The sequence below is a fragment of the Struthio camelus genome, chromosome 13 (assembly GCF_040807025.1).
Source record: "Struthio camelus isolate bStrCam1 chromosome 13, bStrCam1.hap1, whole genome shotgun sequence".
Classification (NCBI taxonomy): Eukaryota; Metazoa; Chordata; class Aves; order Struthioniformes; family Struthionidae; genus Struthio; species Struthio camelus.
This window is the reverse complement of record NC_090954.1, coordinates 24,351,658-24,376,258: the sequence shown is the minus strand read 5'-3', so window position 1 is coordinate 24,376,258 and position 24,601 is coordinate 24,351,658.

The window sequence follows — 24,601 nt, the reverse complement described above, 5'->3', positions numbered from 1 at the left end:
GCGCCAAGCAGCGTTCTCCCGCCCGGCACCTGGCCCCTTCTCTGCACGGCACAGATTATTGGCCTTGCCAGTTCTGCTGGCCCCCGGGGCCGTGGCAGGGCTCCCAAGTGGGCGGAAAACCACACGGACGTCGGGCAAAGAGCTGGTGAGCAGCCTGGACTGCTTCAGGCTGGAGCACGTTATACGGCGTAGAAATTATGCCCTCCACTCCTGCAAGTAGGAGGATGTTGGCCCGTTCAGCTGGCACGGTTGGAGCTGGAAAAGGACGCCTGCCCGTTGTCTAAAAGAAATTGTTGTAAAACCTAAAACCTTTTCCCTGTGTTTTACAAAAGCAAAACAGCTAACCTCGTGTGAACTCAAGGAGCAATTTCTCTGGGAGGACTGTATGAAAACTGAGGGGTTTTTTTTGTTTGTTTTGAGGAGAAAAGCACTCTTTCTTTTCCAAACCCTTGAGTTGGTGTTCTTTGACCTTCATACGTGAGTCGATTTCAGCCTAGAAGGCTCTTTTCCCACCGGTAGGTGTTGATGTTGACAGAGGCACCGCTGTGCTTTCTAGTGTGGCATGCTAGCACCTATTCCAAGAAGTGGAACTCTCTCTGCTTATTGCGTTGTGGCCAAGCAATACATCCGCACAATGGAAGAAGGTTGAGGGCAGAAGCCTGGCTGTGACTGACCACAGGTGTTGCCAAGAAAGCTGGATGAATCTCAGCACAAAGGGCGCCACAGGCTGGCCTTTGTTTTAAGGCATGCCCTGGACTCCTGCAAGCACCTGAAGGCTGGAAATCCATCCTTCCAGGAGCAGAAACGATGAGCAGTAGAGGGAATGTGCTGCGCAGGTGAGCTGCAGCTGGTGCAGCAAGCATTGCTGGTTTGAAGCGGTGGCTTGCTCCTTTGCCCTTTCCCAGAGAAATGCAATCTGATAATGGATGACATCTGTAAGAACAAAGAACTGCAAAGGTGGAGTTCTTCCCGTGGAGTCCAGTGGACTTTGCACCTACCGTGTCGAGCTCAATGCAATGGGGGAGGAGAAAGATGGAATGGATGAGAGAAAGGACAGCAATGCAAGAGTGACTCTTCTCTCTTAGAATACTTCTAAGTGGGGATTGGATTTGTGGGAAGTCTCAAGTTGGCTAAGTAAGTGACACCCTCCCACCATGGGAAGTGTCAGAGAAGGACATTGTATCTGATTTAGCTTCAGCTTAGTCTCAGGGCCTAAAGTAGATGAAGCCTGCGGGCCTCAAGGCCAAACTGTGAATGAACTTGAGAAACATTGCTGGCAATGTAGCTGCAAAACCATTTATGACCAGCTACTAAGGCTACAAAAGCAGCTAATGAGGATGTAAAATAGGATGCAGGAGACAAGATGGGATGCACGTGGGTTGGGGTTGACCTTGGAGGAGATAAGGGCCTGGGCTGTAGGCCAGGAGCTGTCTGAAGGAGAGAGAGACCAGTCAGAAGGGGAGAGACCAGTGACTCAGTAAAGAAGACTGGAGGAGACTGTCACTGGCAGGAGGGGAAATAAGACTGCAAAGGGTCTGATTAGCCCAGAATGTCTTTGTTCAGGGTCCCTGCGTGGAGGCAGCCAGCTCGAGCTGTTACTTCCTGTACTGTCATTTATTCTTGTAATTCATGTCAAAGAAATAATTAATTCTGCTCCTATATGTGCATGAGACTCTGCTCCTCGGAAACCTAGGGTGGGGCCATGTCTACAAGAGGAAGTCCCCTAGATGAGGGGTTTGTGTCAGTAGCTGCACAAATTCCTTTGCAAACACTGTCAAGGTCCTGGAGAATCACCGATCACAGGACGGCTGAGGTTGGAATGGACCTCTGGAGATCATCTAGTCCAACCCCCCTGCTCAAGCAGGGTCCTCCAGAGCACATTGCCCAGGACCCCACCCAGATGGCTTTTGAGTATCTCCAGGGAAGGAGACTGCACAGCCCCTCTGGGCAACCTGTGCCAGTGCTCCGTCACCCTCCCAGCCCAGAAGTTTTTCCTCCTGTGCACATGGAACTGCCTGTGGTTCAGTTTGTGCCCGTTGCCTCTTGTCCTGTCCCTGGGCTCTACTGAGATCCCCTCTCAGTCTTGTCTTCTCCAGGCTCTACAGGCCGAGCTCTCGCAGCCTTTCTTCACAGGAGACATGCTGCAGTCCCCTCATCATCTTTGTAGCCCTCCGCCGGACTCTCTCCAGTAGGGCCATGTCTCTCTTGTACCCTCTTTCCAGCAGGTCAACCCCCAGCCTGTCCTGGGCCATGGAGTTCTTCCTCCCTAGGTGCAGGACCCTGCACTTGCCTTTGTTGAACTTGAGAAGGTTCCTCTCTGCCCATGAGGTTGTGATTAAACAAGGTTGTGGCTCTTTTTCTGGATGGTGGACGGGTGGGATGGCAGTAGGACAAGGAGTCATGAGGGGAGGAAGGGGAATTCCATTAACTTCTGCACCTGGGTTAGGTTCTTGGGAGGGTTATTATTGTGGGAAGTGAGGACATATGCAGCGTGAGTGCCCAAGCTGTGCACGAATTCAGCCACAGTCAGGGGTGAATCCTCCTTCGGGAGAAAATCAAGATGTAGGCCGAACTGATGAATGACTAGTTGAGGAGGAATATCCTTGTGCTTGTATTCGATGTGTATGTATGTTTTTGGATGTAATCCCTTTGGCTAGTCAGGGCTGCATAACCAGGAAAGTTGCTGGAAAGCAAGTAACCTTTCTAGTGGCTACAGGGGCTACTTTATCTCTCAAGCCATGGAGCTCAATGACAGTCCTTCCGAGATGGGTGTGTTATAAAGGTCCGCAGGCATTCACCATTAAGTCAGAGTCAGACTCTTATACGATCGTTTGTTTCAGCTGGAGCTGGGTGCCTCCAAAGAGGGACCCAGAACAAAGACATTCTGGGCTAATTATACTCCTTCCAGTCTTATTTCCCCGCCTGCCAGTGACAGTCTCTTCCAGTCTTCTTTCCTGAGTTGCTGGTCTCTTTCCTTGTAAATGGATTGTGTCTACATCCCAGGACGGTTGCTGTGTTCCTGCTTCAAAGTGCCTTATCTGATCCGGAGGCTAACCGTGACCTCTGTCCATTGTGTTCTGTAAGTTGGAGGGCTGATTCTGGCTGCTTCTGCAGTTGTTGCGTCAGCAGCAGCCCACAGGTTCGGTAAAAGCTTCGGCCTGCAGGCTTCAGGGCATTATTTTAAATAAAATAATTACTTATTTAAATGATTTTACAGCATAGAAACAGCTCGAAGTGGGTGCCTCTGGAGAAGGACACCGGACAAAGAAATTCTGGGGTAATTAGACCCCTTACAGTTTTATTTTCCCACCTGCCAGTGAAGGCCTCCTCCAATCTTCTTTACTGAGTAGGTGGTCTCTCCCCTTCTGATTGGTGTCTCTCTCCTTCTGACAGCTCCTGGCCTACAGCCCAGGCTGGATGCCATGTCCTTGTTTCTCCCAGGCCCTTATCTCCTCCAAGGTCAACCCCAACCCACGTGTATCCCATCTTGTCTCCTGCAGTCTACTTTGTAGCCTCATGAGCTAGTTTTCTATCTTTGTCAGCTAGTTTTAACTGGTTTGGCAGTTACAACACTGGCAAGGTCACATCCTTCGCAATGTTTCTGGAGTTCAAGGACAGTTCAGCCTTGAGGCCTGCAGGCTTCATCTACTTTAGGCACTGATGCTAAGCAAGAGTGAGACTTATGCGAAGCTGAAGCTAAATCGGCTACAATTTCCTTCTCCAACAGTCCTCCCTTGGTTTCTATGAGCACACCTGCTGGATACATATATTGGGGTAGAGTATTTGTGCACATCGTAGAGGAGAATGTGAGGCACTTTTTCTCCTTTTTTTTTTTTTTTTGTGAAGTTTACCTTAGATTAAATGATAGGTTTTTTGACCTCTGTTCATGGAGTGTGCGGGATCTTTCAACTTTAAGAGATGTCCCCAGTCGAGGGGAGATCGCAGTGTAGAGGCGCGTTGTTCCTCAGGAGAGTTCAAATGGCTGTCCTGAGTGATGTCTATTTATACTACGTCCATGATTTGTACCATTAGCCAAATCAGGTGTGATCTAGCCACGGTGTGTCATATTGGAAGTCACGTACCTTTCAAATTTCAGGAGGAAGTTTCTCGTTTGCTCCCCAGCGAGGACTTCTCAGCCGGGCTTTCTGCTAGTGACTTTACCACTAGTTGTTTGTATGTGCCAAGGTCATGGTCGATCACTTGGGAAAGTGGAGGGCGAAGGTCCTGCCACCTTCCCCCCCACAACTAGAGTCAAACCCTCCACCTCACAAAGTGGCCGTACAGGAGCCTCTTGCCTCGTGGTATAAATAGACCTCAGTGTCTACTGATCAGCATATATTAATTCAGTATATAACAGCAGGGCTTGTGTCTTTCGCAATAACTACCACACACACAGAGGTGTAGGAGGATTATGAGCAGTAAAGAGAACAATGTTGATGCTAGCAATATCACTACCAGGTGAAGGTTAAAAATTCCTGTTGCTGTTAGTGACCTTTCAAAAAGAGTTCCTCACTAATGAAGTTCTTTTGATTTTTCTTTTGTACTGGTTTAGTGTAGAATTGGACTGCAGCTGCTGTTGAGATGTAATAGGAGCTGAGTAATTCCAGTTGCATCCCAGGATCCCAGTAAAGTTACAGATAGAAATCTTTGGGTGATTGCTTGCAGCTACAACAATAGTATTTTTGATTATAAAATGACAAAGGGTTCTCATACAAACACATCAGACAAGGCAATCGAGTTAAATTACAAATTAATGTTTCGGAAAACCAAATAGAGAGAAGCAAAAGCTTTAATCATTATGCCACAAATCACAAGTCACTTGAAAAGGCGCCAAGGTGTTGCTGGGTTGTTAAGAAAGCCTTACTGCACGGATTTGGTTTGGAGACTCAAGAACTGAGATGCAGCTGTGCTTTTGCAGCCAGGCACTAATTCGTGAAGCACAAAGTATAGGCATTCCTCTTTTTCGATTGTAATCCCGTTCCCAATAGTGCGTTATGACAAACAAGAAGTTACGTTACCATTTTTAGTTATTGAAGGCAGAACACTGAAGGAGATAAGCCCGCCTTAACTAGGATAATCCTTCTGTTAAGCAAACATGAAGATGGTACTGCTCTTTTGGAAGTTTGTCTGCAGCTCTTGAAAAAGCAGGTATCTCCCTAAGAGACAGCATCTCGAAGATGTACACAATATGCTAAACATTTCTCTCTCCTCAGAGTTTCTGGATTCCCCTGTCTCTAGTCATTGTGAATACTGTCCACCCTCCCAAGCTGATCCGCTTGCCTGGGGGCTCCTTACTCCTGGGGGCCTTCTTGGACAAAGGGGACATTTTCTCTGCATACGTCCTACATTGCCACAGAAATAACATTCCGGTCCCTCACTGTCTCCCCGTCTTCTCCTGTCCCCTTCTCGTCCTTGCCCTTGGCATTGCCCTAGCCTTCCTCGGCCTCCTCTGTCTCTTCCTCTACCCCTTCCTCTAATTTGCAAGTTCTGTGCTGAAGCTGCTGCTAAGAGATTAGCCTCTTCTTGGTTTTCCTTTTTCCGTTCCTTTGCTTGCTTCCCTTGCTGTTTCTCCTCTCTCCCGTCATAGACCAATACTGCCACGCTTAAAATCCTTTGTGAAGTTTCTCCTTGCCACCCTGGCATGTGCTCCTTCAACTCTTTTGGGCTATCCGGAGCGGCCTGATGGACAAAGACACTAATGGCTAGTGCATCATTCCAATTCTGGAAAGTCCTTCCCCCATAGTTCAACAAGGCTTGCCCTAGTCGTCCCCCAAAATCCCTGGCCTCTTTGTCCAAGCTCTGTCTACGCTCCTGCACTCTAGTCCAATCCACTCCTAGTTTGCTACATGCTCTAATAGCTTCTACCGAGTTCCGGAGTCCTGTCTGGCAAGCGACTCTGTCCCCTGCGTTATTGTAATCCCAATTTGGATCGTTTGCTGGCTAACGATTTGTGTTTCCCCCAGTCTGTTGTACAAACTTTGCCTCTTTATTAACTATTTTATCATCTCGCTCGTTTGGTCAGAACAACTCTCTCAAGAGTACTTGGGTATCCCGCCAGTTTGGTCAGAACAACTCTCTCAAGAGTACTTGGGTATCCCGCCAGTTTGGATTCTACCCAGTGCATATATATTAGAAAACAGCTGAGCGCTCCTTTCCGCATCCTCCCTCAACCTGGGCATTTTGCTTGCCCACAATGCTCAATCACTCGGACTCCAGGGTTGGCTAGTAAATACATGCAGTACCACGTGAGGGGGGGTTAGCTCCCCCCCCCGCCCCCGCTGCACTCGGTTGGAGTGCTGCTGCATTAGGTAAAACATTAGCAACCATAGGATGGAGTCCTGCCACGGGAGGAGGGGAAGTCTGAGTAAGAGGAGGAGAGGGACAGATAGACAGATCTTCGGGAGGCGCCACCGGAGGAGTGTAAGGCGGAGCAGTAGCTCCTGGGGCGTTATTTGGGACACCTATATCTGCTGCAGCAAGAGTAGTTTTACAGAGGGTGCCGTTTGTCCTCCTTGGATCTCGCCGGTCCCACATCCAATTATCCCACACATACCAATAATCCATTCAGTGAGGCTTTTCATCTTCCAATATAAGCTGCAGCAGAGCTCATTTCTTAGAATCGAAGGATCCTTCCTTGGGTTAACCCCCACATTAATTGTAAGATGGACAATCATCCTGACATAAAGGGACAGCTAACTAGCTAGGGATCGATTTGACTGTAACGGCTTTTTTCTCCTTTTTGTTCCTTTTCCTTTTCTAAATTTGGATGTTTGGAGCCAAGAGGGTCCAATGGTGGTTGGCTACACTCCCATCTGGGGTGCCAAAGTGCTGTGGAAACACTTTGATCCTAGGTTTCCAAGAAGCAGAGCCTCACGCACATCTAGCAGCAAAATTTTATTTCTTTAAATGATGGTGCAGCATAGTAACTGCTGGAGCTGGGTGCCTCCAGGGAGGGACCTTGAACAAAGGAATTCTGGCCTAATTAGACCCTTTACAGTTTTATTTCCCACCTGCCAGGGAAGGTCTCCCCCAATCTTCTTTACTGAGTCTTCTTTACTCTCCTTCTGGTTGGTGTCTCTCTCCTTCTGGTTGGTCTTGGCCTTCAGCCCACACTGGTTGCCATGTCCTTGTTTCCCACAGTCCCTTATCTCCTCCGAGGTCAACCCCAACCCACGTGCATCCCATCTTGTCCCCTGCAGTCTACTTTTTAGCCCCATGAGCTAGCTGTGTATCTTTATTAGCTGCTTTTAATGGGTTTGGCCGTTACATGCTCAGCAATGATTCTGGAGTTCATGGACGGTTCGGCCTTGAGGCCTGCATGCGCAGGGTAGGCAGTGGCGATAGAAACAGAGCTGCATGTCATACCCCAGCTCTGCCCTTCCACCTGAGATGCAAGCCCTGAAGACAGCAGGGGCCTGCTCTTGCCCTGGGGTGACTGGAGAGGGCAGGGGAGGCCAAAGCTTTTCTCCCCCTTTCCCTTGGCTATTGTGGGCCAGCAGAGCAGTTGACGCTTTGCAGCAAAACCAAAGTGTGTCAGGCCGCTCTACGCTGGCCTGGCATATTGGAACGAGTGGACACCCCGTCCCCCCCAGGACAAGCCAGATTCATGCAGGCAGCAAGTTTTGCCCCTTGCCTTTGGCTCCCTAAAAAAAGAACACTCACTCCGGCTGAGGAAACGGGGCTGTATCTTTGCGGGAAGCCCAACAAAGCCATGAAGCGGTAGCACAACAGGGGCTGTGCTTGAGGAGTCGAGCTGTCCTGGGGCTGCGGGAGATGCCAGCAATGAGCCAGACCTTCCAGCACACTTGCGTGTGTCCGTGGTGTGCAGCACCATGACATTGGCACAGCTGCGTCAGCTCTGCTCAAACAGAGTCACGTCCTGGCGGGAGGGTGCCACCTCGCCCATGCTCTCGGGAGCCAGGGACACAGTGCTCCGAGGTGGAATCTTGATGTTCTCCTTGGCACCCTCAGGTTCATGATGGTCTGTGACACCAGGCAACGGACTAAAGGTTCCGCATCATTTTCCAGGGGCTGGAGGGCTGCGAGAGAAAGGCACCGAGCTGAGAACAGACTCCCACCTTTGCAGAGATCCCAGGAATCCCCCCCCAGGCAGGGCCAGCCCCACTCAGCTCTTCCCATGCGGAGGAGGCAGCAGGTAGGACAAATGGATCAGCTGGCACTTGCAGGTCGGCCAAGCCCCAGATGCGCCCCAAATACCCCCTGCTCTCCCCCACGTAGGGACACAGAGCCTTCCTCACCTGGGGCAGGCCAGTGAACTGCAGCTCACTTCCCAGCCTCCTCCCTCCTCCCTGCCAGGGCTGCCTGACACAGCGCTGCTCTCACTCACCAGTGCACAGCTCCTGCACCTTCTCCTTCCTCCGCTTCTTCACTTGCTGCCCGATGAGCCCTAGGCAAACACCTCCGCTCACCCCTCATACTCCCCAGCAAGCCCCCAGCAGCACAGCTCCCATCTGGCCTTGCCAGCTTGGCCATGCAGCCTGCTCCCCTTGGGCAAGGCTGGCCCCAGCCCCGTCCCCACGGTGCAGGACCCAGGGACGGTGGGAGGGACTCAAGACCCTCCTGTGTGCCCGTCTGGGTGGGCAGGCATGGCCCTGGGCTTGTGGCTCACCAATGAACCTCACAGCTGCCTCCCGCAAGGATGCGTCCGGGTTCTCCAGGTATGGCAGGCTCTGGCGCAGGTGTTGCTCCACTCTGCTCCTGTCCCTCAGCAGCTGCAGACAGCACAAGGACAGGGGGTTGGCACCGAGCCTCCCCAGAAGGCCAGGCCTGTCCCTCCTCCCAGCTCCGGCCTCCTCTTCCTTCCTGTTCACGCCTCCCAGCTAGAAGCTGGCTGGTAGCCAGGTTCAGAGGGAGCAGAGGGCAGAGCGGGGCCTGTGGGTGCTGAGATCCCCGCCATGCTTCTGCCAAGGCCCAGCCAGGCCAGGGGCCCCTTCAGCACCCCAGCGGGCACTTAGAGTAGAGGGCTCTGGGCTGCAGCAGTGCGTGAGGGGCACAGCTGTGCACCCTGCCCACTGGCCATGGCGGCAGGCCTCATCCCGCCGCGGCCCCGGGGCCTTTGGCCACGTCCTTACCACGCACTCCCCGATCTTCCATGTCTCCGCTCTTCTGGCCAGCTGCTTGAGCTCCTCCCACTTGAGGAACTGTGCAGCGCTCACCAGGGCTTCCTGAGAGGCCTGCAGAGCAACAGAGACCAGGAGATGCCACCGCAGCCACGGCAGGACACCCTGGGTCCCCCTCGTCTTGGCAAGGCTCCCAGCCTTTCCCAGCCCCAAATGGCACGACGCAGCGTGCCACTAGGTCTGGCCCTCCCTGAAGGCAGAGGCAGCTCTGCCTTGTCCTTCGGCACACAGGAAGCTGCACCTCATGCTGCCATGCGTTCCAAGGCACACTTGGCAGCAGCCCTTGCCTTGCTGCTCACCTCCACCCTCGGCATGTCAGCATTGCTTCCCCAAAACACTGCTCCCTACCTGGGCCACTCTTTGCACCTTGTCACTCATGTGGAGGAAGAGCGGCACCAGGCTCCTCTGTGCATGCTGCTTCAGGTTCCGTTTGTTCTTCCCCACCACAATCTCCAGCAGGTCTTTGAAGAGGAGCATGGAGAGCTCTCGCACTCTGCTGTCTTCCTGCAGCCAGGGAGGAGAGGAGGGGAGGCCTCAGCAACGACTCCAGGAACGGGGCCCGACAAGAGCGTTTGCCATTGCAAGGCCTCGTCCTCTCCGGGCACAACTGTCCCCCAGCCCGGCCAGAGGTCAGAGCTGAGGACAAGCCTCTGCTGAGGCAGCCTGGACAATGAGCCCCGCTTTGATGACGGGCTCTGTCTCCCTCTCCCTCTGGAGGGAGCTTCTTGGATTTCCCGAGGCCTCCATCAGGGCCCCCGCACACAACAAGAGGACAGAAAGGGACAGCCCCGCGGCACGGCCTCTCCCTCGCTCTCTAGCCTGCTCCTACCTCTCTGCTCATCGCTGCCCCAGGCCACGGCAAGCGCCGCACACAGCCAAGCACGAGACGCAGCAGCCGAGAGCAGACAGGGGGCTGGTTTGCTCTACTCCCACAGCCCCGGACACCAAGGCCAGCACAGGGCATGGGCTGAGAACCACAGGGCAAAAGGTTTCCTGACATACAGCAGGGCCTGTGTGGGGACGTGCCAACAGGCACGTATGCAGAGGGGCACACAGCACCCAGACCACGCATACGGACCCCCGGACACACCAGCAGAGCCCCGGCTCTCCCATCAGCCTTACGTCATCAAAGCGAGGCAGAAGCTTCTCGGCCAGCTGCAGAACAATCGGGTTGGAGCCCTTCTGTTCCAGGTAGCTGAGGATGTTTCTCAGCAGCATCAGGCTTCCCACACGCACTTCCCTGCAAGCATCCTGCAGCCACTCCATGCTGTCTGGGAGCAGGCTCTGCATTCTCCTTTTCTGTGGGAAACGCACAACTTTCTTTGTGGGAAGCAAGGCCAGACCCGACCCCCCCCCGCCCGCCCAAAAGTGCTCTGCCTGCTCTTTTCCCATCAGGGCTCAGTGGCCAGGGCCAGGGCTCTGCACACACGCAGGCCTTGGGCACAGAGGCTGCAGTGCAGGGCACAGATCTCCAAGGGGGCCCTCAGCATGCACTGGCCTCTGTAGGGAGCAAAGCTGCTGCCTCAAGGCCCAGGAGCAGCTGGCTGCCTTAGCCCGGCCCTGTGCTCCAGCTCATTGTCCCTCTCCCAGATCTTCCTGCTGGGCACTGGTGCCTTTCTCCTTGTGCAGCACGGCCAAGGGCCTGGCATGACACTCGGGGCAGATGAATGGGGCAGCGGAGACTTGGGAGCAGCTACCACACCTCCGGATTGCCAGCCAAGTCCAAGCCACTCTCTGACCCAGTGTCTCCTGTCAAGCCCCAGGCTGCCAGCATGGCTTCACCCGCCTGCCCCCCTCCTCACCATCTTGGGTCTATTCAACAGGGCCACGAGGCCTCTGAACGCCAGTCTGCGCATCTCCAGGCTCTCACTCTGCGCATAACCCTGGACGAGTGGCAGGACCTCCTCATCCATGTCGGCAAGGTCAGGGCATTCCAGCAGCTGAAATGGACACAGCACTGAAAGACTGGCACAGCCGGCAGCACTGCCTGCAGCGTGCAGCTCTCCATCCCACCCACCATCCAGGGCAAGGGCACCAGGCCCTCACAAAGCTCAGCCCAAACACAGCAGGCATTGTGCAGACACCCCTGGGCCCTGCTCCCAGCCCCGCGCCTCACGGCACACTGCACACACTGCTCGCCTCCTCCTCCCGTCCCCTGAACCCTCCGCAGCCTCTTGTTCTCATCCCTTGGAGGAGCAATTGAACACAGACAGCTGCCACAAAGCAGGCACGAAATACAAGTGCTTACGAGTGGTCGCCCAGCAGAAACGAGCCAAGGCCGGGGCTACTAACAGGAGCGTATGCATTGCCCCAGCTCCATTCACCAGCATCACCCCACATGCATGTGCACAAGCGAGCACAGCATTTAGAGGCCCCTCCAGAGAGGCACTGCTTGCCATGAGGCCCACCTCGACAAAGAAAGCCATGACGGGCAGCTGATGAAACTGGTCCTCCCTCCTCAGCAGCCTTGCCAGCTGGCGGAAGATCCAGCGACGCAGGTGACTGGCAGCCCCTCTCATTGCTCTGTCAGAGGCAAGAAGGCAGTGTTGGGCCTCAGCCGAGCAGGCAAACCTCCTCTGGCATCGCTCTGCTTGGCACGCAGCTCCTGCAGCCAGCGGCATTTGCTCATGGAGCACTGCTCTTGCCCTACCACACCTTGCCATTAGAAAGTCAGCGTCAGGCATCATTACGTTCCTTTTGGTGGGAGACCGGAGAAACAGCCTTCCTGCCCAGGCGGCATGGCCTGCCCACACATCCCCTCTCCTGCCCGCTTTGGATTCCTGTGCCCCTGGGCCCTCCCCAGGTTCTCCTGCGCACGACCCTCTCCCACAGCTCCTAACACCACCTGCTCCCCCAGCAGCTCTCCAAGCTGGGCAGCATGGCAGCTCCCAGGGCCCTTCTGCTGGGCGAGCCCTTGCCACAAGGGCTGAGGCTGCAGCCCCTTTCTTGGAGAAGTGGCGTTCCCCCTCCCCCACCAAGAAGCACATGGGGAGGCACACCCCACAGCCAGGGAAGAGGTGCTGGGCCAGAGCAGGCCGGAAAGGGCTCTACCTGGCCAGCACCACCACTCCCTTCTGCGAGGTGTCCGCATGCAGAAATAGGTCCCAGCCGCCCTTCCTCTCAACAGCCACGGCTATGGTCTCATAGTGGGCGCAGCGCAGCAGACTTTTCATGGCCTGCACGGCGCACCTGCATGCAGAGCAAAGCCCAGGTCACACTGGCAGCCTGGCCCTGCCTCCAGGTGCAGTGCAGAGACAGGGCGAGCGGGATCGAGCACCTGACGTGGCTGGTGGGACGGGACTCATCCCGTTGGCATTCCCTCAAGAAGATATTTGCTTCCTGGTGGCTGAACTCTGCTGTGAAGACCATCTGCAAGAGCAGCGCCAGGAAGAGCTGGGGGAAAAACGCCTTCACCGCCTCTGGGCAGACGGGCTCCCGGATGATCTCACACAGTGCCCTCGTTGCCTGCAGAAAACACCCAGTCACACCTCTCACTCCCGAGCAGTCCCCAGCATGCTTCCACAGCCCTCCAGGTGGGAGGCTCGAGCACAGCCTTGGAGCATGGGAAATGCAGCTGGAGGCCTCAGCCTGGCTGCCTGACCAGGGCCAGCGCCCGCAGGCTCTTGGGCCTCAGCTCCTGGTTGTACACAGTGAGCCTTCCTGCCTCAGCATGACCATCACCTCGGCAGGCTTCGTGTAGCGTGCACGCTCGGCCAGGCTCCCTGTCCCAGGCCGTGCTGCCTGCCCAGGTTTTGCAGGAGCCCTACTCCTGCCCCTCACCTTGCCCCCAACCCGACCCTGGCTTTCCAGCCTGCTGAGCGAGGTCGGCGGATGCAGGGACAGCGTCGGATGGAGATTTCCTGGGCATGGCCAGCCTGGCTGTTGGTGTGCAGAGAGGCCAGGCAGCACTTGGCAGCCCTGTGCGCTGGCACAGTCGGAGGCCTGGCGCTGGCCATGTTGTAGCCATGGGCCCAGGAGAGGTCCCTGCTTGGGGGCACACAAGCAGTGGAGAGGGGGAGGGGGCCCAGAGAGGCAGGCACCAGCCTGGGGGCACGGGAGGTCTCGTCCCCTAACTCACGGCCAGCGGAAGGATGCAGTTGTTGTCCCTGTCGGAGCTGGACTGCTTGCGCAGTGGCCGCTCCTCCAGCAAGCTCAGCAGCTCCCGCAGCATGTCCGGCGCAAGCATCGGCTTATCCATCAGCACCTTCCACATGCTCACAGCAGTGCTGCAGGCCCAGAGCGCTCTGTCAGTGGCACTTCCTTGGCCGCAGCACCGTAGCCTGGGCCAGCCCTGGAGGTCCCCAGCTGTGTGCCAGCCCTGCCCCTGCCCACCCCCTCCTCCCTGGCAGCCCCAAGAGGGTCCTGCCCAGGCAGGCAGCACATGACCAAGCTGAAGCCCCTTGCGCGGCAGGGAGCGTGCAGAGCCGCTGCGCTCTGCGGCTCAAGGCAGGGACACTTGCTCAGCTCTGGCTCCTCAAGGCCTGCTTGAGGCACCAGGGCTGGGAAACGGTGGGCGAGACACAGGGCCCTGCCCCTCAGCCGTGTGCTGGCCTTCTGCTTGCCTCTGGCCCTCTTTGGGCCCTTCTCCCCACGGCCAAGGAGCCCGTCCAGGCTGACGGGCCCCATACCTGTTGCACAGTGGCGAGCAGTACAGCAGGCTCATGGTCACCTCGCTGGGCTCCAAGCAGGCCAGCTGGCAAAGGGTCTTGTTTAGGGTGACCCGGGCCGACAGCTCCCTCACATACTTGACGTTCCTGTAGAGGCACCTTATGATGCGTGGCACCTGGAAGACACAAGGCGGACGGTGAGGCTGCTCCCAGAGAGCAGCCAATACCCCAGCTCCCACTCACTTCTCCTTCCCTCTCCACCACTCCCACCGCTCCTTGCTGCCTTCCAAGGGGCTCCGCTGCCCAAGAACACTGGCTCTCGGCGGGGAAACAGCGCCCCAGAGGGTCGAGCCCCACGCACGCCAGCCCCAGGCTCCTTACATCTTCCAGCACAGAGAAAGCGTCCAGCAGGAACATGGTCAGCATGTGGGAAGCCACCTCCGTATTGTAGGTGCTGCAGTTCCTCATGCCCTCGATGGCTGTGACAATGACGTCTGTCCTTTCGGAAGGCTGCAGGTTTTTCACAAACAGCTGGGGCAGAAAGGACCCAGGAGAGAAGAAATGTCACGCTGCGGGCCGCACTACTGCTGCTTAGCTAAGCAGTGGATGTGGCTCTGGAGAGAGGTGCGGGGCAGTGCTGGCACCGTGGCCCAGGAGAGCCAGGAGCACGCGCTGTGCTGGGTAGCAGCAGCATGGGGCATGTGGCCAGAGGGCCACCAGGGCAAGGCAGGATGCTCGGGAGCAGGCTCACAGTGCACTGGCTCTGCAGGCAACCCTAGCTTGCCGGTGGCCAGCAGGCTGCAGCTGCTGCTGGGACTCTTGGAGCCAAGCCTCTGGCTAGTCCCCGCTCAGGGACAGCGGGAGACACAGCAGTGAGAGCAGGGCTGCTACCAGGCAGCAACCAGTACTCTAGGTGCCACTCAGAGCTGCTTCCTTCTCCACCACCACCTCTGCATCAACCCCAAGGCCCCCTCAGCCCCACTCGTTAGGCATCCCTTTGCTCATCCACGTCTCCTCAGGACCCCATGGCCAACAGTCCCAGCAAGGGAAGTGCTCCTCACCCTCATGATCACGCTCATGTTGCTCGTCCACGAAAGGCAGAGCTCATTGTCGGCTTCCCTCTCCTTCTGGGGCTCCACATACTCTGGATCATCCTGCAGCATCGCCCGGCCTGAACAGCAGCAGAAAGACACAGCGGTCAGCAGGAGTCATGCAGAGCTGCAGCTGGCAGACTCATGGCGTCAGAGAGAAACCAGCCTGGCAGAGACAAAGGGCATGCCAGGAATGGATGGGGAGCAGGATTCCCAGGGAGGGTCGGGGCCTATTCCAGGGCAGAGAAGGGCAACTGCTTCAAAGGGTACCAAAAGCCTCACGGGCTTTCCGGTGCGAAGCCCGACACAAGCCGTAGCCTCTGAGCAGGGGCTGCTGAGCGTTTTCCAGGCCAGTGGTATCCAGGACAGGTACTAACAGCCTGCTCCCCTGCTCCTACATCAGCCGCGCCTCCTGCTCCTTTGCCTCACTGAGCAGAGGGGCCGAGGCAGTGCGATGCCTTCCCCGGCCTTGCCAGCGTGGCCGCGTGCAGAAGCACACAGCCCAGCACAGCTTCTCTTACGTTTTCGCTGCACGACGAATCTGAAGAGGCAATGAAGAGCATCCAAGGCCCCGCCCTTGGTCTCCGCGTCCTCGTAAGCACAGCAAAGGATGAGACAGCCCACCAGCTGTCCCAGCATCGGCACGGGGATCTTCCCATAGCAGGCAGGGCTCTCATCCACTCCTCCAAAGGGGTGCCACACCTGGGCAAGGCGGGTGGGACAGGTAGAAGGGCTGACGGGAGGCAGTCGCCACCAAAGCCCTGAAGCCAAGACTCTGCCCAGGCATGGATCCCAGCGGAGCCAAAGCTCTCGAGGGCCCTGCAGGCCTTGCCTCCCAAAGCAGCAGCCCAGCAAAGGCAGCACTGCCAGGCTGCGGCTCACATCATGCTCCGCGCGCACTGCTCCCCTGCACAGGGCTGGGGGCACAGCTGGCTCCTGCGACAAAGGGACTGCAGAGAAAAGCCCATGGAGAGAGGGCCAAAGAGCTTTGCTTCAGGGCAGAGCCTTGCTCAGTGCCTTAACCTGTGCCCACGCTTCCCTCCGAGGGACCCCCTGAGCTGCACTGTGCTCTGGGCTGCTGCAAAGGGCCAAAGCGGGGGCTGCACGGTGCTTGGCTCCTTACCTCCAGCGAGGAATAGTTGGCCAGCAACTTGCTCAGCCTCCCAATCCTCCCCACGGCCCTCTCACGCACAGCTGCTCTCTCCGTCTTGGTGAAGGGCAGCAGCATCTGCAAGGAGAAAGGCTACTGCTCTGCCCGGGGAGCTGACGCCCACTCCAGCAGGAGCAGCTCTGCTAAGCGCCTGCCTGCAGTCCTACAGTGCACCAAGGCTTCCTCGGAGCTAGAGCAAGCCTGGAATGGCCTTCCTGCCCCTACAGGCCCCAGCCTGCAAGGCCCACCTTGCCCTCAGGCAGCCAGCCACACCTAAGCCCCCTCCCAGCCTCTGCTCCTGGCCATGCACATGGCCCCGGGTGCCCTCTTCAGGATGGCAGGCCTTTCAGGCCACACCTTCCCTAGGGGTCTGCAGTGGGCAGCCTGGCCTCCGGCCTCCTGGCATGGCAGAAGAACCAAGCTTCTGGGCTCGGCTCCCCTTGCAGCACGGGCAGCTCCCAGTGGGTCTCTGCCCCATTCTGATCTGGCAAGGAAAGCACAAGGCACGCGGAGGCGGGGGGACAGCAGCACCAGCTGCCATCAGTGCAGTGCCTAGAGAAGAAGGGTGACATTCCTCCCACTGCTTTGGTGCAAGGAGAGCTTTGGGGGCAGAGGTGGCCCAGGAGTGCTCATGGGGGCAAGGTGTTCCCAAGAGCCTGGAGGATGTTTGGGGTGGGAAGGGACTTGGGCTGTAGCCAGGGGACACTGGGCTCACAGAAGAGCCCAGTGGGGAACCTCCGCTCACCCAAGCGAGAAACGCCCCCTGCCTGCAGCGTGCTGCCTGTACATGGCACTCGGGGGGGGAATGTCCACTCGAGGGTGTCACTTCCCTCTGGGCCGAGGAACAGGCCCAATGCAGCCCACTCTTTGCAAATGCCACACCTGCAAGATCTTCTGCAGCTCCAGGAGGCTGGAAGTGGCCGACTTGAGCACCAGCACCTCCAACATGTTGTCCATGGCATCGAGGGTCTGCAAGGAGGACAGGGGGTTGTGGCATTCCTTCCCCACTGCCTCTGACCCACAGCAGACTCAGTTGAACCCCTGCTGCCCAGTGAGGACACCCGCTGCCCTGCACGGGCCAACGAGAGGCCTCAGGGCAGGAGACCTGCTGTGCACGGACCAGCCCCTGGGCACTGCCCATGGCCCAGCCCACGGGAAGGGCATGAAGGCAGGAGGGTGGGAAAACAAAGCTGAGATCCTGCCCAGCCTTGGAGCTGGCAGTCACCTCTCAGCACAGCGGAGCCAGGGGCAAGCCCAGAGGGGCTGGCGGGCTCCCTGTAGCTCACCCAGCACCTACCTTGGAGTAGAGGGACATGTCCACGGTCTCCATGTCTTCTCTTGGAGGAAGCAAGAAGACACTCTTGAAGCAGGCATGGAGAAGGCTGCTCTTTTTGCCCTCCAGAACCGGCTCCACTGCACTGCAAAGAGAGAGCGAGAGAGAGAGAGAGATGCCTGTTGGACACTGGTGCTGGGAGCAGTGCCTGGATGCCCTGGGGAGGTGGCTGTGGGCCGCTGGGGCAGGAGTCCCCCGGCTGCTACAGAGAGCACGTGAGGGAGCCCTGCAGGGAGGCACCTCCTCCCTCCATGAACTGGCCCAGGGCCAGAGGAGAGCCCAGGCAGCTAGGCCTCCCCCCTTCTCTACCACCTGCCTCCCCTTCTGCACTACCAGCCAAGGGGCCCTGGGGAGCTGCAGCAGGCAACCCTCTGCCCTCCCATCTGCCCTACTGACAAGCCTACTGACAAGCAAGGGGAGAGCAGAAGCGCAGCAGACAGCACCGCCAGCCTCCTCCCACCATGGTGCACACCTCCCAGCCAGGCATGGTGCCATCAGGCACATGCTGTGCACAGGTCCTGGCCAAACCAGGGGCTCTGCTAGCTACCTCATTGCCGTGATAGCAAGCATGGCTTGCTGGCGCACCGCTGTGCCCAGGCGCTCCAAGGGCTCCTCTTCCAGCAGCACCTGCACAGCACAACCGGCAGTCAGCGCGGCAACTGCCATCACCCAGCACCAGCAGACCCAGGGCCCAGCTGGCCTTGCCCCTGTCCTCACACCTGCTGCCTCTCCCCTCACCTCGATATGCTCGGCCAGCTCGTGTCGGCAGCAGAACACCTCCAGGCCCCAGGACAAGGTCTTGGCGCTGCTGCCTCCACAGAGGGTGCCGATGGACGCTAGAAACTTCAGCTTCTGCGCCTCTTGCTGACAGACGGGGAAGAGAGACAGAGTGAGCGCGAGAGGGGACAGGAAAGGCCAGCAGGACCAGAGCAGCCAGGGGGCTGCAGTGCTGGGCGGGACCCCGGACGGCAGCAGCTCTGCACAGCCAGCACCTCCCCAGCAGCCTGCCAGCAGACATGGGCGGACCCGCAGGGAGACCCAGGCACAGCCCCCATGGAAACGGCTGCACTTACCTGTTCTCGGCCACCCACAAAGGCCTGGATGAAGTCCAAGGCTTCCTCATCCTCTCTGGACAGCTCGGACCAGCTGCTGATGGAAAACCTTGCACCTGAGAAAGGAAGAGAGCCAGGAGCACTGCAGAGATGGAGGGCAGGCAGCAGAGAGCCGCGCAGTGAGCTCTGCCCGCCGGCCAGCCATGGGCCTGCTCCCGGGCACGCAGTCTCCCCCACGCTGCTCAAGGCTGCACGGTGCCCAGCACATGGGCTGCCCTGCTGCAGCCAGCCAGGCAGGGCAAACCTCAACTGCACCAGGCTGGGGAACGTGCTGCCAGACGGGCAGCATCCCTCCTCCTGCCACGGAGCTGCCACTCGCTGCCCGTCCCAGGCAGCAGGAGCTGCGTCCATCTGCGCTCTCCCTCCTGGGCGCATGCTGCGCTGGGGCCAGCTCCCAAGCCCCGAGCGGGCCCTGGCATCCGGGCACCGCTGTGCCACCACCCCGGGCACCCCGACACCACGTGCTGGGGAGATGGGAGCCCGGCGCAGAGCAGGGTGCGCTCCCCGGCCCTCACCCCAGCCCAGCCCAGCCCCACGGGGCCGCTCACTCACCTCTCCGCCACGCCTGGGACTCGAACCCCTCCAAGGGCCTCGAGGCAGAGCTGCTCTCCTCGGCAACCCTGTCCTGCTCCTGGGATGCCCGGCGCGGGCAGCCGTACTCCTGCTCCCAGGCCACCCGCGGGCGGCTGGGGGGTCTCTCCGCCATCCTGCGGCACGGAGCAGAGGCAGGAGGGGGACACTTGTTTAATGCAGAGCTGGGGAGGGTCCCCACGGGGGTGGGGGCAGCGCAGTCAAAGGTCCCCGCGCCCGCCCCGGCCCTGGAGCCAGCTCTCCTGCGCCTCAGCCCCTGCCGCAAGGTCCTGCCCCCGCCGCGGCCGAGGGCCCCCGCAGCCCCGTGGCACTGCCGAGCCCGGCCCCGTCGCTCTCACCCGCAGCAGGAGCTGGCAAGGCCTCGGCAAGCGCCTCGACTCCGCGGGGCTGCCGGGGCGGCAGGGAAAGACGCGGCTGCGCTCGGGGGCTCCTCCTCGAGCTCCACGCGCTCCTGCCCTCTCCCGTCACCGTCCGCCCGGACACTGCCCGCACCTGACAGCGCCGCCGGTGTCACAACGGGGGGGGTCACAATGGCCCCGCCGGGGGCGGCTCTGAGGTCACCTCTGCTGCGTGAGCTGCTCCAGCAGCAGCAGCCGGCGCCGCCAGGGGCTCCAGGGCCGCAGCGCGGCCGCCCCGGGCAGGAGGGAGCTGGGGCAGGGCAGGGCGAGGCAGCTCGAGGGGCCGCGCGCGGCTCCGCATGGCCACCTCCCTCCTCTTTCATCCCCGGCTGCCCACGCCTGGCCGCACTCACCTGCTCACCACTAACCACCAGCACCACCTCAAAACCTGACCCCACCATACCTCTTGCCCCAATCCCCTCCTCTCATCCCTCACCCCAAACTCTAACCCTCCAGCCACAACCCAGACCTCCAACCCCTTTCCCTAACTCTTGCTCCAGCCCTCACCGGCATCTCCAACCCTCAGCCCTAGCCAACAAATGCTAGCCTTCACCCCAGCCCTCACCCCTGCCATAGCCCACTCCCCCACAAAGCTAGCCAACACTCACAGCAAGCACCGGAAACCCGCAGCACAACCACCAAACCTCGCCCCACGCCTCACCCAACCCCTCACCCCATGCAGCCAGCTCTCGTCCCCAGCCCTGCCCTCAACACCAGCCCCCAAGCACCAACCCCAGGGAGATGCCCGAACCCCCACTGCCAGCCCCAACCCCTTCCCCAGCCGCCCTCCCCCTCACACCAGCCCCCTACCCTGCAGCCCCTCTGCTCACGCTCCCGCCGGGCCCCCTCGCGCCCCACCCCAGCAGGCAGAGGAAGGGCAGGACCGGGCCGTGCTGGGGCAGCTGAGCGTGGCAGGCACCGCTGCAGATGCTCTGCTCCAGCCCCGCTCCAGCAGGGGCACCTACAGCACGTTGCCCCACACCAGCACAGGCGGCTTTGCAGCTTCTCCTGCAGCGGAGACTCCACAGCCTCTCGGGGAACCTGCTCCACTGCTTAAGCGCCCTCGCGGGGAAAAAGCGCTTTCCTGCGCTCAGGGGGAATTGCCTGCTTCGCCATTTTGGGCCACGGCAGCACCCAACTCCGGGGCCGGGGCCGGGGGCGGAGGGGCGGGGCCATGGCAGGGACGGGGCGCCAGCCGGGCCCCCCGCGCCGGCACAGGGAGCGCAGCAGGCTGCTGGGGCGCGGCCGTGGCGCAGACGCCCCCGCCGCACGCCCCTCGCCCACGGGCCCCGCCCGGGCCAGCCCCGGCCCCCGCGCACGCAGCAGGCCGCCGCCGCCGGGCCCTGCGCCACGCTGGCCCCGGCCGCGGCCGCAGGGACAGCCCGCCGGGCGGCCGTTGGGCGGCCTGCGTGTCGCTCACGGCTCACCCCGCCCCTCCCGGGCACCCATTCGCTCGCTGCCTCCCCTCGCTCCCCGATTGGCCGGGCGGGGGGCGGGCTCTCCACCCGCCCGCGGCAGCTGCTGGCGCCAAGCAGAAGCTGCAGCTCGGCTCTGTGGAGAAGAGGAGGCTGCAGAGAGCCGCTCGCTCTGCCCGCAGCCCCGCCGCCTCCGGGCAGCGTTCTCCCGCCCGGCACCTGGCCCCTTCTCTGCACGGCACAGATTATTGGCCTTGCCAGTTCTGCTGGCCCCCGGGGCCGTGGCAGGGCTCCCAAGTGGGCGGAAAACCACACGGACGTCGGGCAAAGAGCTGGTGAGCAGCCTGGACTGCTTCAGGCTGGAGCACGTTATACGGCGTAGAAATTATGCCCTCCACTCCTGCAAGTAGGAGGATGTTGGCCCGTTCAGCTGGCACGGTTGGAGCTGGAAAAGGACGCCTGCCCGTTGTCTAAAAGAAATTGTTGTAAAACCTAAAACCTTTTCCCTGTGTTTTACAAAAGCAAAACAGCTAACCTCGTGTGAACTCAAGGAGCAATTTCTCTGGGAGGACTGTATGAAAACTGAGGGGTTTTTTTTGTTTTGAGGACAAAAGCACTCTTCTTTTCCAAACCCTTGAGTTGGTGTTCTTTGACCTTCATACGTGAGTCGATTTCAGCCTAGGAGGCTCTTTTCCCACCGGTAGGTGTTGATGTTGACAGAGGCACCGCTGTGCTTTCTAGTGTGGCATGCTAGCACCTATTCCAAGAAGTGGAACTCTCTCTGCTTATTGCGTTGTGGCCAAGCAATACATCCGCACAATGGAAGAAGGTTGAGGGCAGAAGCCTGGCTGTGACTGACCACAGGTGTTGCCAAGAAAGCTGGATGAATCTCAGCACAAAGGGCGCCACAGGCTGGCCTTTGTTTTAAGGCATGCCCTGGACTCCTGCAAGCACCTGAAGGCTGGAAATCCATCCTTCCAGGAGCAGAAACGATGAGCAGTAGAGGGAATGTGCTGCGCAGGTGAGCTGCAGCTGGTGCAGCAAGCATTGCTGGTTTGAAGCGGTGGCTTGCTCCTTTGCCCTTTCCCAGAGAAATGCAATCTGATAATGGATGACATCTGTAAGAACAAAGAACTGCAAAGGTGGAGTTCTTCCCGTGGAGTCCAGTGGACTTTGCACCTACCGTGTCGAGCTCAATGCAATGGGGGAGGAGAAAGATGCAATGGATGAGAGAAAGGACAGCAATGCAAGAGTGACTCTTCTCTCTTAGAATACTTCTAAGTGGGGATTGGATTTGTGGGAAGTCTCAAGTTGGCTAAGTAAGTGACACCCTCCCACCATGGGAAGTGTCAGAGAAGGACATTGTATCTGATTTAGCTTCAGCTTAGTCTCAGGGCCTAAAGTAGATGAAGCCTGCGGGCCTCAAGGCCAAACTGTGAATGAACTTGAGAAACATTGCTGGCAATGTAGCTGCAAAACCATTTATGACCAGCTACTAAGGCTACAAAAGCAGCTAATGAGGATGTAAAATAGGATGCAGGAGACAAGATGGGATGCACGTGGGTTGGGGTTGACCTTGGAGGAGATAAGGGCCTGGGCTGTAGGCCAGGAGCTGTCTGAAGGAGAGAGAGACCAGTCAGAAGGGGAGAGACCAGTGACTCAGTAAAGAAGACTGGAGGAGACTGTCACTGGCAGGAGGGGAAATAAGACTGCAAAGGGTCTGATTAGCCCAGAATGTCTTTGTTCAGGGTCCCTGCGTGGAGGCAGCCAGCTCGAGCTGTTACTTCCTGTACTGTCATTTATTCTTGTAATTCATGTCAAAGAAATAATTAATTCTGCTCCTATATGTGCATGAGACTCTGCTCCTCGGAAACCTAGGGTGGGGCCATGTCTACAAGAGGAAGTCCCCTAGATGAGGGGTTTGTGTCAGTAGCTGCACAAATTCCTTTGCAAACACTGTCAAGGTCCTGGAGAATCACCGATCACAGGACGGCTGAGGTTGGAATGGACCTCTGGAGATCATCTAGTCCAACCCCCCTGCTCAAGCAGGGTCCTCCAGAGCACATTGCCCAGGACCCCACCCAGATGGCTTTTGAGTATCTCCAGGGAAGGAGACTGCACAGCCCCTCTGGGCAACCTGTGCCAGTGCTCCGTCACCCTCCCAGCCCAGAAGTTTTTCCTCCTGTGCACATGGAACTGCCTGTGGTTCAGTTTGTGCCCGTTGCCTCTTGTCCTGTCCCTGGGCTCTACTGAGATCCCCTCTCAGTCTTGTCTTCTCCAGGCTCTACAGGCCGAGCTCTCGCAGCCTTTCTTCACAGGAGACATGCTGCAGTCCCCTCATCATCTTTGTAGCCCTCCGCCGGACTCTCTCCAGTAGGGCCATGTCTCTCTTGTACCCTCTTTCCAGCAGGTCAACCCCCAGCCTGTCCTGGGCCATGGAGTTCTTCCTCCCTAGGTGCAGGACCCTGCACTTGCCTTTGTTGAACTTGAGAAGGTTCCTCTCTGCCCATGAGGTTGTGATTAAACAAGGTTGTGGCTCTTTTTCTGGATGGTGGACGGGTGGGATGGCAGTAGGACAAGGAGTCATGAGGGGAGGAAGGGGAATTCCATTAACTTCTGCACCTGGGTTAGGTTCTTGGGAGGGTTATTATTGTGGGAAGTGAGGACATATGCAGCGTGAGTGCCCAAGCTGTGCACGAATTCAGCCACAGTCAGGGGTGAATCCTCCTTCGGGAGAAAATCAAGATGTAGGCCGAACTGATGAATGACTAGTTGAGGAGGAATATCCTTGTGCTTGTATTCGATGTGTATGTATGTTTTTGGATGTAATCCCTTTGGCTAGTCAGGGCTGCATAACCAGGAAAGTTGCTGGAAAGCAAGTAACCTTTCTAGTGGCTACAGGGGCTACTTTATCTCTCAAGCCATGGAGCTCAATGACAGTCCTTCCGAGATGGGTGTGTTATAAAGGTCCGCAGGCATTCACCATTAAGTCAGAGTCAGACTCTTATACGATCGTTTGTTTCAGCTGGAGCTGGGTGCCTCCAAAGAGGGACCCAGAACAAAGACATTCTGGGCTAATTATACTCCTTCCAGTCTTATTTCCCCGCCTGCCAGTGACAGTCTCTTCCAGTCTTCTTTCCTGAGTTGCTGGTCTCTTTCCTTGTAAATGGATTGTGTCTACATCCCAGGACGGTTGCTGTGTTCCTGCTTCAAAGTGCCTTATCTGATCCGGAGGCTAACCGTGACCTCTGTCCATTGTGTTCTGTAAGTTGGAGGGCTGATTCTGGCTGCTTCTGCAGTTGTTGCGTCAGCAGCAGCCCACAGGTTCGGTAAAAGCTTCGGCCTGCAGGCTTCAGGGCATTATTTTAAATAAAATAATTACTTATTTAAATGATTTTACAGCATAGAAACAGCTCGAAGTGGGTGCCTCTGGAGAAGGACACCGGACAAAGAAATTCTGGGGTAATTAGACCCCTTACAGTTTTATTTTCCCACCTGCCAGTGAAGGCCTCCTCCAATCTTCTTTACTGAGTAGGTGGTCTCTCCCCTTCTGATTGGTGTCTCTCTCCTTCTGACAGCTCCTGGCCTACAGCCCAGGCTGGATGCCATGTCCTTGTTTCTCCCAGGCCCTTATCTCCTCCAAGGTCAACCCCAACCCACGTGTATCCCATCTTGTCTCCTGCAGTCTACTTTGTAGCCTCATGAGCTAGTTTTGTATCTTTGTCAGCTAGTTTTAACTGGTTTGGCAGTTACAACACTGGCAA